The following is a 15,561-nucleotide window of genomic DNA, read 5'->3' as shown; positions in this document are numbered from 1 at the left end:
ATAAATTACTTATAAGTACTCAATCAAAATTTCTGCTTATTTGGCTTATATACCAAATCAAACAATTTTTTGATAAATTACTTATAAGTAATCATTTAAAATTTTTGCTTATTTGTCTTATATACCAAATAATACAATTTTTGATAAATTACTTATAAGCAATCAATCAAAATTTTTGCTTATTTGGCTTATATACCAAATCATGCAATTTTTTGATAGATTACTTATAAGCAATCAATCACAATAAATGCTTATTTGGCTTATATACCAAATCATGCAATTTTTTGATAAATTACTTATAAGCAATCAATCACATTTATTGCTTATTTGGCTTATATACCAAATCATAAAATTTTTTGATAGATTACTTATAAGCAATCAATCACAATAAATGCTTATTTGGCTTATATACCAAATCATCCAATTTGTTGATAAATTACTTACAAGCAATCAATCACAATAAATGCTTATTTGGCTTATATCAGCCAAATCTTCTCTTTTTTTCATAAACTGCTTACAGGAAGGAAGGGATTAATTATTACTCCTCCTTCTTTTTCTTCACTTCAACTTATATAAGCCACTTTTACTGTAAATGACTGAGTATTTATTTACTCCACCCTCTTTTATCTCACAAGTAAGACCAAATTGTTGTAGAATGCTGATATAAGTAAGCAATTAGTATTCTTTATGGCTTATCAGTAATTTACAACAAAAATGGCACAATGGCACATTTAAGTAAGCCAAAAAAAATGTTAATTGCTTACTTACACGTTTTGAGATTACTAGGGGAGTATGGCTGGCAAAGGATATGATAGGGTAAGTAGAGAGAATATAGCTATCATTCTTGCCAAGCTGAACAGTGAAAAACTTATCCAAAGCACCAGATTCTTGATGGATTGACCAAGAGTTTGACCCCTTTTAGTTGCTTGCCTTGAAGACATCCCGTAGGAGAGGGATAGGATGGTCAGTGTAAGTTTGCCAAGAGCAGCATATCCATCACTTTTGTTACAGTATGATTCAGGCATTGAAAACATGTTGAATATGTTTTCCAGGCTCAAACTGAGAATTTGGCTGAAAGGAAGAGAAATGATAGAGCTTATGTAGGGTAAAATCAGAAAAATTTGGAGCATCATTTGAGCATAATTCTCTATTCCATTTTCGACAGCTCGGAGTAACTTCCATGATTTCTCAGATGTCTCTTCAACTGTTTTCTCTTTCCTATCCACTTCAACTGTTCCCTTGATTAGTCTAAAAGTGTACTCATCATACAAATAGTACACAGGCCAAAATATTTTGACCAAACATTCTATAATTACTCTAGCACGCCTATTCTTGATATCAGGAAATACTGGGTTCAATTTCCACATGTTCCAAATGTAGACCATAACTGAGACTGATATTGAAAACATCATGACTGCAAATGCCACTCTATATTTCATAATCATTGCATCATAATCAGTATCTTCACAAGGGGACCACTCATCAGCATCAACACATGTTTCATTTGACAATATGTTTTTCAGAATAGGAGCAATGTCATCAACATGGAAATAAGACAAGTTACCCATAGCTTCTTTAAAACAGGTTTCATAGCTTTGTTGTAATGAACAATTGGTATCCTTCACCCCACTAAAACCAATGCTATAGTAGTATATGCTTAGTCCAATATCTGTGGCCAAGTCCGAGAAAAAGAAGATTATTGAAGGTATGACAGTAAATAGAACTGCAAGAATAGCCTGAAATCTTCTTGTATTTTTTGTAGGGGGATGCAGTAATTTGTAAGTTTCTATATACCATAGGTCCAGATTTTCATATCCTGCCTCCTTCCTAATACACCTCAAGGCTCCAGCTCTGTCATCTTTGTGTGCTTGCTTTTCCAGACTGATCAAATCAAATCCGTTTTTCAGCTGGTAACTCTTATTTGCATAGAAGAGGGCAGTATTATAATCTTCATCCTTGTAATGAAGAACATTACTGATCATATCATGTTCTTGGTCTTTCAAATAAGTGCATATTTCTGTGACCACAGAGTAAATTCCATACTTGCTTGCATAGATCAAGCAACACTGATATAACTCTTCAAGTGCTTTTTCATGTTTTTTGCTGTTTCCCTCCAGGATCATCCTTGCATTGCTGAACTTCAGGTCTTCAACTCTCTTTATGTAGTCTTCTAAAGTTAAAAAATTCCTAATTACTAATTTTTCAATGTCAAAAGGTTGTACAATATTTTACTCTACTCTAAAATTTGTAGAAAATTTAAAATCAAATAAGGCACAGAATTTCTATGAAAGTTTAAGTTGAAAATTAATAAAAGAAATTTTCTGAAAATTACAGACACAATTTATAGTTATTATTTTTTGTTTTTTTATTCAAATTTTAATTTTACTTAATAGATCATAATATTGTAAATAGCATTTTTCATTTCATTTTAGTTGGAATTAAAATATTGTGAAATTCACAATGTTCATATTTGATTTGCCAGTTCCTTTTATCAACACATATAACATATATTCTTTTAGATTGTACATATATATTAAAATATATTTCTAAATAATATTTGTACCCATGGAAAGTGTTGTTTAAAAAGAATTAACTTACCCCAATAAACCTGTTTTCTTGTGTTCCTGTTTGATAAGTAATCCATAATTTTAACATAATGATAATCTTCAGCCAGTTTTAAAAATTCATTACCTAAATATAAAATTTGAATAATAAATTGTTCATTAATAGTCTAACCATTAGTACTAGGAGTAATAACTAAAACATATAAATGTTGTGTGATATTTTTAAAAGGTTTTTAAATTATTTTTAAGCTTTTTAATGTAGAATAATTATCCCTGCCTAATACAAACCGACAAAGTTGTTGTTATTTTATCTTAATTTTGTTGACAGTTGCCACATACAGGTTGTTTAGAGAAAAAAGTATTATGCATAGAAAAAATAAACTATGCAAAATGCTTGATATATTTATGAAAAGTGTGGTGGGACATCATGTTTTGAATATTTAGAAATGATCTATTCAACGAATTATGCCATGAAAATGAGCTTTTCCAAAAGCCTTATTTTTGAAGATTATGTATTTAAAGGTTAAGCAAAAAATATGCACAAAAAAATTTAAAATTCCAAAGGGCTGTAATTTTCTAATTTTGAAGCTACAAACACAATTTTTTCAGAAAATGTTAATAGTTGAAAAATGTTACCCTTATCGTTATAATGATGTTATTTTCTAGTTTTTGGATATATAAGAGCCATTCCTGTGCTACATATAGTATGGGAGCTAAATGGTACATGTTTCAACATATTTAAAACTTTTCAAGCTTTTTCTCACATTTTTCAATGCAGCTCCTAAACTACAAATAGCACAAAAATGGTACTAATATTTCCAAAAACTGGAGTTTATGATAATATGCATATCAGTTTTCTACAATAAAATTTGCAGAAAACATTTCATTTGTAGCTTTAGATATAAAAAAATTACAGCCGTTTGAAATTTTTGAAAAACAAAAGTTGTTAAGAAAGCAATATTTGACTTTAACTCACATTTAATCAGAAATTCATTATCAAATAGATGTTTTTAAAAAGATTTTTTGACACAATTATTAATCAAGGTCAGCATATCCTATACAAAGGAAAAAAAGGGTTATGTGTATTTAACTAGATTTTTTTATATTTTCTACTGAACAGTAAAAACAAAATCTAATTTTTGAGACATTATTGAGCATCTAATTGTTTTACAAACATTTACTTACATTCTTTATCAGTGCATTGAATTACTTCTTCCATAAGATATTTTAGATTATCTAATTTTCCATAATAAACAGCAGCCCATAAAGCAGCTTTGCCTGAATGTAGATATAATGTTGATGTTATCTTGTTTTTACTTGCATTTTCACCCAAATTAGATAAAGATAAAATTTTGTTATAAGTGGACAGACCTGAAACTGAGTAGCTACACTGTTTTAAAAATCCTGATAATTATTGTAAAATCTGTTGTTATAATGAATTATAATCTAAGCTTATTGGCCTTTGTATATTTGAGTCTTCCCCCAAGAATACATTTACTGGAAAAAGCGAAATTCTATTGTATTATACCTAACCAAATTTGTAGCTAGAATCATTTAGTGTTGTAAAACCTTTGACCCAATATACTAAAAATATGAAATTGTTTGTTGATTTGGGAGCAAAGCTTCTCTATAAGTATCAGGATAACACGAATATGCCCACATAAGTACTCTAACACTGAGATCTCAAATATTTTACTTTGAAAATTTTTGCTAATATTTTACTGAATTTATTAAACAACTCATTTTCTATTTCAATTCTTAATATCTCCTTACCAGCCAACTCATTTCCATTAACAAAGTTTTTTACTTTCTCTAGATCACCTTCTTTTAATAACTCATAAGCTAGGTGATACATGTCTGAATAAAGTGTAAATTGTTATATTTGAAATTTAATTGCTCTTACAATAAAAAGAAAGTTTTAACATCTAGGCATGATAACTAAATAAGTAGTGTAAAAAAAACTCTGCATGCCTAACATTGTTAATAGTTCATTGTCCAGAATAAGGTTGATGTTTTACTTTAGAAAATTTATAAGATATTGTAAGAATACCTATTGTAAAGAAATAACAAAAAATAAAATACCTAAAACATCTTTAACAGCTTGATGTTTTGTACAATCAATTGGTCGCTTTCCTGAAAGAAATATTTTGTATCAATTAAAAAACGCTAATGTATATTTTTTCATCCATCTAATTGTCAGTCAGTCCCTAACGGTATTCTGGAAACATGATTTTCTCTGCTCCTATTCAAGATGGACAGCTGAAATTTTCAAGGATTTAATATGTTAAAATTCTTCATATTTTCATCAAGTGTTATTGTTGGTTATTAGTTAGGGTGCTAGATCAACTCCTAGATTTGTACATTTTCCTTATTAGTTTAATGATTCAAAAGACCAATATTTCTTTCAAGTTTCCATCCATAATTTTAATTGTTTTGTTCCTTTTTTTATACTATAGCCCAGTTCACAAAAGACAAAGGTCGACCTCTTGAAATTTTAGGTCGACCTATAGAAGCTTTGAAACCAGGTAGACCAAAAACAACCTGGAGGAGGGAATTCCTTGAGGAACTGAGAAATGAGAATTTTTCATCTTTCAGTGAAGCCTCTACTGAGGCCCAATTCAAAGATAAATGGAGAACCATTGTGCGTGGCCTATGCTCTGGAAAGAAGAGATAAATGGCAAAGATGATGATAGAAGCTTTAGGCTGACTGATTTTATAAAGGTATTTGTTGGTTGTACTTGTTTAGGTTGACCTACAGAAAAAATCAGTCGACCTTTAAAAACTATTTGAGAACTGGGCATATGTTTCCTTTAGATAATTTGAATGCATTTTTCTGAATATATATACAGATTTTTTATTTTATCTGATTAATAACATTAGAGGTATACAGAACGGGGGATGGACAATAGAGTGTTTCAATTTTCAATGATTTTTTTATTCTGAATGTGCTACATAAAGCTACTATGTACAAGCAGCTCAAAAATGAAGAATTAGGGGCCATGACCATGTGTCTAAAAATGTGGAGGGGTCCCTTTAAGAGAAAAAATACCCTCTCCATCCTAAATAATAATTCAACTAAGAAAAAACTAGGGTGGACTTTTGTAATTTTGAATAATTTACAATTGCTGTGAAGAAAAGTTGCAGCAATATAGGTATTAAAATTATGGAGACTACAAACACAGAATAACAATAGGAGGGAAGGGGGAGGGGGGGGTGGATTGCATTTCAATTCACTTCTTTGTGCAAAGATCCTAAAGTCTACAGTTGAAACCACTTTTGATAAACAGCTGATCTTAATATACATTATGACCCACAAAAAAGTATCTTTTAGGTTGTAGAGCTCTTATTTCTTAATTTATCATCAAAAGTAGCATATGTCCTTGTTCTCTGAACATTTCCACATAAGCACTTATAAAATTTTTAATTTTACCTCCATTAACACTGGAAATTTTTAGAGCTAAAGTTTTGAAAAAGTGACTGACTGATTTTTTTGATTCTCATTATTTTGGATGTTTACATTATCTCTTTCTGGTAACTGAAGAATGTTATACAAGATAATGAATTATTTATTTTGTATTCCAACAAAAAAATCAATTTTAAATGGCAAAAAAACTACTGAATAAATTGATTATTTGCAAATTTACTTATTTATCCAAAATAATGAGAATCAAAAAAATCAGTCAGTCACTTTTTCAAAACTTTAGCTCTAAAAATCTCCAGTGTTAATGGAGGTAAAATTAAAAATTTTATATATGCTTGTGTGGAAATGTAGAGAACAAGGACATATGCTACTTTTGATAATACATTAAAAAAAAGAGCTGTATACCCTAAAAGATATTTTTCGTGGGTCATACTTTAGATTGAAAAAAAATTATTTGCCTTTAGGGGCCTCTAGGGGAGTAGACGCTAAAGTAACATGATGTGTATGTGTCTGCCTGTCTGTGCCTAAGGATCAAACTGCTAACCAATATGGTACTTCTTTGCAATGCAGTTTTTTAAAATGTTTCCTTTTACAAGTAAAATGAAAGCCTGGGGGGGGGGGTGGTGTCAACTTTCTCACCTCTCCCCAACACCCTCAGTTGCCCTCAGCAGCCTCTAGGGTGAAGCAGGTAGTACATACTTATTATTTTATTTTATTTATTTATATTTATTTTGATAAAAAGATGAAAATATATCACATACATAGATAAAATAAACTTACCATCAGCTCCTCTCTCTAGTAGTATATGGACAACATCCACGTTACCTTCTTTACTTGCCTCGTGGAGACTTGTATCTCCTAAATATTTTTATATATTTAGTTTATTGTTAAACATTTTATATGTTTAATACATAGTAATAATAGAAGATATATGGATCTTTAGTAGAATAGTAGAAAGATAGGTGGGTAATTAGATAAATAGATAAATACATAGATATATTGATAAATAGATAGGTAGATAGATAGATACATGGAAAGGTGAAAAGATATCTAAATTTATAGATAGATACATAGTTAATTAAATATATAAAATAAACTTACCAAAATTATCCTTCTGATGTATATCAGCTCCTCTCTCTACCAGTATCTTGACCACATCCACGTTACCTCTATAACTTGCCTTGTGAAGACTGGTACTTCCTTAATATTTTTATATATTTAGTTTATAGTTTTAACTTTATTCAGATTTAATAGATAGACATAAAAAATAATACATGGATCTTTAGATAGAAAAGTAGAAAGATGGGTAGATAGATAAAAAGATAGAAAGATAGATAGATAGATAGATTGATAGATAGATAGATAGATAGATAGATAGATAGATAGATAGATAGATAGATAGATAGATAGATAGATAGATAGATAGATAGATAGATAGATAGATAGATAGATAGATAGATAGATAGATAGATAGATAGATAGATAGATAGATAGATAGATAGATAGATAGATAGATAGAAAAATGGATAGATAGATAAATAGTTAAAAGGATAGAAAGATGGATAGAGAGATATACATTTTTAAAAAGATAAACATAAAGCTAGATAATAGATAGAAAGATGGAAAGATATTAACATTGATAGATAGATAGATAGTTAGATAAATATATAAAAAAAATTATACCACTTTATCATTCTGAGAGATATATCTATGGGTATATACAGGGTGTTACAATTGAAACTATGTTTTCCGATTTCTGATACAATCAGATGAAAAAAGAAAACATAATTATAGGTCCTTGTTCACTGTACAAACATAAATTAAACTTAGAAAAGGTGTTTTATAATATGTCTTAAAACAATAGCACATTTTTAGTGCATAAAGATTTCAAAGGGTACGTTTGATGCTTTATTCTGGTAGAATTTTTTCTTTGGGGAAAAATTTAAACCTTTCTTTTACTTGAAAACAACATTTTAAGACAACAACGATCTACCAATTACATTAAAAATTCGATCTCAAATTTCTTTTTTGAACACAAATATTAAACTTTTCTTTTTTTATAATCATAATATTATTATTAATTGTATTTACTGCTTCCGTAAGGCAGGGTGTATTCAGTCACTGAATAAATGTTTTTAGTAGCGAAGCTACTCTATAATTTTTAATGTCCGTCCGTCTCTCAGAGACAAAGTGGGAGGAAACGTGATTTTCTTGGCTCCTATTAAACATATACAGCTGAGATTTTTAGTGAAGTAGCGAAGCCTTTCTATAATTTGAAATGTCTGTCCATCTGTCAGAGACAAAGTGGGAGAAACATTATTTTCTCGGCTTCAATTGGAATAGACAGCTGAAATATTTAGGGAATATTCCTGTGATATATGCTCATCTATTCTATTCATTGTTTTGTCCATCTGTCTGCTAATTGGGGTGCTAGATTGATTATAAAGATTTTTCTATTTTCGTATTTTTCTCAAGGTCTTTTCAAGACAGGCAGCTTAAATTATCAGGGATTATAAAAATTTACATACATATTTTCATTTAGATTTTTACATTATTTGGGGTGCTAGATTGATTCCTAGATTTTTAAGTTTTCATGATTTTATCAAACCTTATTTATGATAGACGGCTGAAAGTTTCAGAAATTATTGGTTATTGGTTGTGGTGCTAGATCGATTCCAAGTTTTTCAGGTTTTCGTGATTTTCTTGACTCCTGTTCAAGATAAATTTTTAAGGATTGATTAAGTCAACATTCTACATATTTTCACAAAGTTTTGTAAAGACTTATTAGTTGGGGTGCTAGATTGATTCCTCGATTTTCACGTTTTTCTTATTAGCTTAATGCTTTAAAAGACATTTCTAAAAGGTTTAGTGATTTATTTTATTTAAGCTTTTTATGACATACTCAATAGATCATTTTTTCTATATGTTTATCCATAATTTTTGAGCTTCGCTACTTATGGATCATGTTGTCATCCTTGTTATCTATGTTGAAAAATATGACAAATTATAGTTTTCTAAAATGAATTTATTAAGAGCAGAAAAGCAATTCATCTTTAAAATTCATAAAATTACTAATCTCAGACCTTTTTCTAAATTAATATTATACTTAATTCATATAAAATTAAAGAGTTATCATAATTTTTCTTTCACTGCTTCTTTCACAGAGAGGCTGAGATCTGAAAATTGGGCACCCTGGGCTTACAATTACATGCTTTTTGTGCTCAAATGACTTGTATTAGAGCTAGGAAGCTGAGTAAGGTGTCTATAGAAGCAGAATTGTATGCTTGAGATAAAACTCTGAATAACCCCTAGGCTAAAATTAATCTTACTATGTGATTTTTGGGCTTAAGTAAATTTCACTTAAAATAATAATAGGTTGAATTTTGACATTTTGAATTTTTTCTTTTATAGCCTGCCGGATGTTGGTAAAAGTTCTTTTATCTAATTGGCCGCAACACACACAATTATACATATATATAAAAAGCACACAAACCAAAAATAGGGTTACAACTTTATTAGATGGGAGGCAGGAACATTTTAAAGACCGGTCATTTTTCGTAACATATACTGTATATACCGGCCACATTTTTAGAGTTAATAAAAGACTCCTTTTCTAAGTTTTATGTATCTTTTTACAGTACATATAATTATTTTTTCTGTATTCCTTCTGGTTGTGTCAGAAAAACGGAAAACGCAGTTTTATTTGATACACCTTGTAGATATATAGACAGATGGATTGAAAGATAGTTAGATAAATATATAAAACAAACTTACAATAATTATTATTCTTATATATATTAAGAGAGATAGATAGACAGATGGATAGAAAGATGATTAGATAAATATATATATAGGTATTATCCTCTTAGGATTTTTTTCTGATTTTGAAAATTTGAGTACAAACCCCCACCCCCAACAAAACTATGAAACTTGGCCACGGCACTCGGCTCCTGGCTTGCCTAGCTGCATTGCTCGGCCCCTTAGCCTGCCTAGCTGCGGGCGCTCTGCCCTCTAGCTACAACCTAACCTAACCTAATTGAAAAAAGTTTTGTCGGGTGGGGGGTACCAAAATTTTCAAAATTTCTAAAAGAGGATAATGCCAAGATATAGTCCTTTTTGTCACAGTAGCTTTTAATAGTTTTTTTTAGGTGAGTAGATCATCTCCCCCCCCCCTCTACCTCTCAATATAGTCCTTTTTGTCACTGTAGCTTTTAATAGTTTTTTTTTTAGGTGAGGAGATCATCTCCCCCCCCCTTCCCAATATATATAAAAAAAATATTGAAAGTTTTATTATTGGTATGTAAATATAATTTTTGTTATTTAAATTCTAAGCTTTCTCAAATATTCAACTAAATCTCAAGCATTGTTAAATGAATATTTTAATGGATCAAAGCAGCTAAATTGACTTACCAAACTGTTGTTCATGTATGATAGCTGGGTATTTAGAGAGGGCATTTTTCACTTCATCCAGATTTCCTCCCCAACAGTTCTTGAGAAACTTCCACACATCTTCTTTAGAATACATATTCCTATACAAAAATGATTATATATTTTGTATAGTGTTTTTACATTATTACAGAATATAAATACATTTCTATGTATACTATGCGTTGAACGGCAACCCCCCCCCCTCCGATTTTTTCTATATCATTTTCTGTATGTGAAAGATAAAAAGCCTAAACTGTGTGAGTTTTTAAACATGAGTATGACACATAACTGAATGTTGGAATTTTTTTAATATCTCCATCCTGGCGGGCACAGGATTTTTGTTACCAAAATACTAAAATATCCTCTAGTAGTACATCCTCATATTTATTACAGGTGTTCAAGTCAATTTCAGGTTCCAGGTATGATCCTGCAGGTCTTGATCCTCCAGGTCCCCAAAAATCTTTAAAGGGCTCCTGTGACCAAAATTTTTGACTTAAGCTTTTCTTACATATCTACATAACATATTAAAATTTCCCGTTTTCTCGCTGATTAAGCGGCTGGCAGCTGCCAAGTACAGCTGCAGCTGCCAAAATTTATGTTTTGATATTTCTAATGTAAAATTTACATAAAGATAAACATTTTCTGAAAAAATTGTTCTTCTAGCTTCAAAAATAAGAAAATTAGAGCCACTTGAAATTTTTTAGTAAAAAAAGACCTAAAAACAAAGGTTTTTAATAAAAGGATGAAGGAAGCAAAAATTTACTTTGACTCATTTAAGGTCGGAGACTTGAACAAAATTTTTAGCCCTCTATTACTAATAGAAACTGAGATAATAGAGGGGGGGGGCGTTAAACGCCCCCCCCCCTCCCTCCAACTGATAAAGGTACGGCAAGGGGCCCGAATGTTAGGGGTTAAAGACTTCAAGTGCCCCTAGAGGTCTTAAGGGGCATAACTGCTAATATCTTATTAATATTATAACTTACTTTTCTGTAGAAGTATCCTCTAGCTTCTCACCATCAGAAGGTGACATATTCCTAGAATTAATTAAGTGATTACATACAGGCATAAAAAACTAATTCGTAAAGAAATCATGCAACTTATACATGTTATCAGCTGTCATTTGGGGGCAACACATCGTTGACGACCTCTTCATCTGCCCCCCAAACATTCTTCTATATTCATTTTGCTTGTTGGGTATACCTTATACCCGATAAAAAAAATTCTCCAGTAATTAATCAAAAAAAGCTTTTTAAAATTAGGATATTTATGCTTTTTTGGGTAAAGTAAAGGTTAAAGCCCCCTGGATATAAAAATTGGAAAGTTTTTACAAAAAAAAGGTGAAGAGATAGCACCAGTTTTTTTACACTATAATTGATTATTCCAATAAAGGTACTAAGAAAGAGAGGGAATGTCTGATTGAGCCAATAGGAGAATCGCATCGGTACATACATTTAATTTCATTGGTTGAAATTTTGTACACATCTTGTTACGAATGCATGTTTTTTTTCATTTCACACTTATATAAAAGTCAGCTGTAAACAGTATATTTTCTTAGTAGAAAGCTTTGCGGAATCAGAATTAATTGCCCAAAAATTTCGTTTAAATTTGAAAGCTTAGTAACGAGGTGGATTCTTTAAAAAAAGTTAGGCTGGATACTCGCTGGTGAGGCAAAATTATTGTTGTGAAAAATCCTCCAAAATCGAATAAAAAAATTTACAAAAATTAAATAAAATCTTAAAAGGGTTATTAACATATGATTTTGTTTAATTTTTGTAGATTTTTAATGTGCTTTTGGATGATTTTTCACAAAAATAATTTTGCCTCACTATCGAGTAGCGAGTCTATAATTTCTTAAGAATCAACATCAGCTTAAGTCGAAAGTAAACAATACTTTTGTCTGCTAGAAATGTTCCTTCTTAGATTTGACGAAAAAAGAGTTCAGAATATGCTTCTATTCTTCTATTTCTATTATTATTCCATCACATAATACAGCTTTTAATTTTCATATAAGTCTACTAGCGGCTATGCTCTCAGAGGCCTCTAGGGGCATGTATATTTTCAGCAGCTTACCAAAAAAAGTCTACGAGGATTTTTGACAATTTCTGTTGTGAGGGTGGTGGTATAAACCTTCCCTGGACCTATGAGAAGCTTTACTGTAAAATAGAACCATATTGGTTTGGTAGTTTACGAGATCCTTAGGTATAGACAGACAGAAAAAAACCTTTTACTTTATTATATGGATAATATATATAAGTGGATAGTTGTTGGAGGATAATTTACTGTGTTTCCAAGATAAATTTAAATGTATGGATCAACTGCAGTTCACGGTTTATTCCTGGTAACGAATATATACAAAAATCTATGAATGTTAAAGGCTGCTAGCTGCCAAACGGCTGACGGTAGAGATCATACCCGCACAGAGTTTTAAGCAGCATAAGAAGGACTACAATTAATCTGGAATAGCCAAGATCCAATGATACACAGGGAAAGCTTCACTGAAGAAAAAACGCGTAAAATAGGTCTTTTTTGCTCATTTCTCTGCACTGCGAGATAATTATGCATCATTGATTTATGGCTATTCCAAATTATTTGTAGGTCTTCTTATGCCACTTAAAACAGTGTACGGGCATGATCTGTACATTCAGCCGTTTGGCAGCTAGCAGCCTTTTAAATTCATAGATTTTGGTTACCAGGAATATTTTACCGTGAACTGCAGTAGATCCAAATGTGTCTTAAAAAGTTTATATGTACACTTAATTTCTTTATTTATATAGCAATGTTTTACATTGCACCCCTTTTATATAAAATGTAAATAAGAATTTACCTTGCTTTAATACAAAATGTTCTTGGCAGACAAAGTGTCTCTTAGTATATCCAATTTATAAACCTGAAAAATAAATTTTATTAAATCTATAAAAACCTTCCCAAGTGTGGTTCTACAAGAAAAGAAAATAATTTCCAACTGGGTGTATCTACACTAGATGGACACTTGAAAATGTTTCAGAATGAAAAACTACTGAAATACAGTTTGAAGATGTTACTCATATTTGAAAATACCTTCTAAATTTTGAATTAATTTATTATACCCTACCCCTCTATCTACAAAACACATTTTTTTTACTTTTTCCACAAAAACTATTCTCTCCCCCCCCCCCTTCCAAGTAAAAACTGAATATTTTATTCAATTTTTATTCCCTATCAAATTTTGCAAATATAAAAAGATTTCTTCTTATGAAGCTTACCTGGCTTCAGGGCCAAAATTGGCAAAAGAAGAAAAAAAATTTGCAACCAACTTTCTTATGACACCTAAAACATTTATATAATTTTTTACAACAGCTTTCATGTTTTGTCAATTGATTCTCAACTTTTGTCTATTTGATGAATCTAATATTTTTAGCTATGGATAAAATAATGAATAAGATAAAGAATTTAAATCTTTTAATAAAGGTTTTCCTTTAAGTGCTGAGTTTGGAAAATCAAAAAATTTAATACATTTAAAAATTGATAAAATTTAACATTAATATTAAACAATTTATCAATACATGCATTTTAATGTGTTGCCTCTTTTCTTGTCTTTCCAGGCCTATATGCTACACATAGTAATTGATATTAGTGAACAATTTACTTAATTTAAAGTAAAAGAATTTTAAATAACCCTTTATGGTCCGGCCCCTTTCATGACATTTAGGGGGGTGGGTAGTTGAACACCCCACCCCCTATTATCTTGGCATCTATTAGAGCTAGAAGACTTGAAAATTTTGTGGATGTACCCTGTTTGATAATGAATTTCTGACTATGAGTAAGTTAAAGTAATTTTCGCTTCCTCCATCCTTTTTAACTAATTTCTACTTAAAAACCCCCGATCAATGACCTCCCTGCCCCCCCCCCCCAAAAAAAAACTTAGGTGTAGGTTAATATATTAGATTTACTCCTTTCCATAGGCACTACAAGAAGTTAAAAATTTTTTTGGTGTTGATATCTCTTGGGAGAATGGCGGTACCCTCCCCAAAAATAATTATAAACATTATTAGGACCTTTGAGAAGCTAAATTGTAAAGTAGAGCTATTTCCGTTTAACGATTAGACTGAGAGTCTTGCAGACATTATGTTACTTTACTATAAGGACATGCAGCTACGCTCCTAGAGGCACTTGGGGACACTTGAGGTGGAACACACTCATAGACATCTTGCTACTTTTACATGCAGCATTGCTCCTAGAGGCCAATAGAGACACTTTAAATGGAGGGGGAGGGGGGGGGGGGGGTAGTACCACTGTCTATTTTCAATTTTATTTTTAAAGAAACTAAAACTTTTTGGGGTGGGGGGCATTTTTTCTGGGAACAATTTCCACAAAATATTTCTAAACAAACATTCCCATGACCTAGAGAACCATATCAATTCATTGGTAAGAGAGATCCTTCAGCACAGGCAGACTTCACTTTATTTTTTTATAATGATTGATAAGATTGTTTAATTATTTAAAAAAAAAAAAATGGGGGACCTTTCTTTCAAGTTACCTGTAAAAAGTATTGCTTTCTATGTATATTTACACTATTAGTAGGGACTATGTTGATTTTATTAATTCAAAACTTCTATTCCCCGTTCATATAGCTATTTAAAGCAGAATATCAGCATAAGCTTTTAGGGATAGATTCATTTATTGTCTAGCAATTAAATATTCCCCCCCCCCCACCTCTTATTTAAATATTATGGCTATGCCCTTACTAAAATTACCTAATATTTCTTATCTCACATCACATAATAAAATTGAATAACTTTGATGCACAGAAGAAATTTAAAACACGACTAAACTCTGTTTAAAAATCCTTATCTCTCATTTTTAATTGCGAAGCTTTACTATATTTTTTCTATTCATATATATTGTTAGGGTCCGTACGTCAACGGGGGAAAAATTATAAGTTTTAAATGTTTAAAGGGAGGGGGGATAGCAACTCTCTCTCCCTCCCCGCTTTAAAAATCTATGCACATAACCTTAACATAAATTAGATTAAAAAAATAAAAATACAAGAGAAAAAGGAGTACAAATAAAAGATAAGAAAAATAAATTAATTGAAATAACAAGGATGACATAGCAAAGCACAAAAAAAATCATGGTTTGACTAACCGATATCCACAGATATATCTCAAT

The sequence above is a fragment of the Acartia tonsa genome, chromosome 15 (genome assembly GCF_053477335.1).
Source record: "Acartia tonsa isolate MP-2025a chromosome 15, ASM5347733v1, whole genome shotgun sequence".
In the NCBI taxonomy this organism is placed as follows: domain Eukaryota; kingdom Metazoa; phylum Arthropoda; class Copepoda; order Calanoida; family Acartiidae; genus Acartia; species Acartia tonsa.
Note: the sequence above shows the minus strand (reverse complement) of the source record.